The 458-nt window shown below is 42.8% G+C and overlaps 1 long non-coding RNA gene across 1 annotated transcript; it reads left to right on the forward strand.

The window, feature by feature from the left end:
* LOC107734834 (uncharacterized) lies at window positions 1-458 on the forward strand. Its single transcript, XR_001639183.1, has 3 exons — window positions 1-26; window positions 117-190; window positions 399-458. It is a non-coding gene; the product is annotated as an uncharacterized LOC107734834 (long non-coding RNA).

The raw sequence follows: 458 nt of genomic DNA on the forward strand, positions 1-458 counted from the left end.
CATGGTTCTGAACCGCATGGCTAAAGGTCAGCACATGATGGAAACCTGTAAAGCTTGTGAAGTGTTTAGGAAAGTAGGGCATACTGAAAATGTTTGTTGTTTTGTTTCCAACTCAGGAGTAAAGGAGATCGATATTGCTGCAACCCTGGAACATATTCGAGACCAGAGGCCAGGAATGGTGCGCACCAAGGTAATGAAGGACACAGCAGCAGAGCTGTGCTCAGTAACACCACAGAGCCCCATATCAAAAATCAAGGCACTATTGTACCTATAAAACACCATAGTATCCGTAGCCTCTCCTATTTCCCTCAGTTGCAGTAACTGCTGTATATCTTTTTCATTGATTCTGATAGTGTTATTAAAAGAGAAATGCTGATCTATGCTTTTTCTCTCCTCAGGATCAGTTTGAGTTTGCACTGACCGCTGTGGCTGAAGAGGTTAATGCTATTCTCAAAGCT

This window comes from Sinocyclocheilus rhinocerous, unplaced genomic scaffold (assembly GCF_001515625.1).
Source record: "Sinocyclocheilus rhinocerous isolate Xijiao unplaced genomic scaffold, SAMN03320098_v1.1 C35374940, whole genome shotgun sequence".
In the NCBI taxonomy this organism is placed as follows: domain Eukaryota; kingdom Metazoa; phylum Chordata; class Actinopteri; order Cypriniformes; family Cyprinidae; genus Sinocyclocheilus; species Sinocyclocheilus rhinocerous.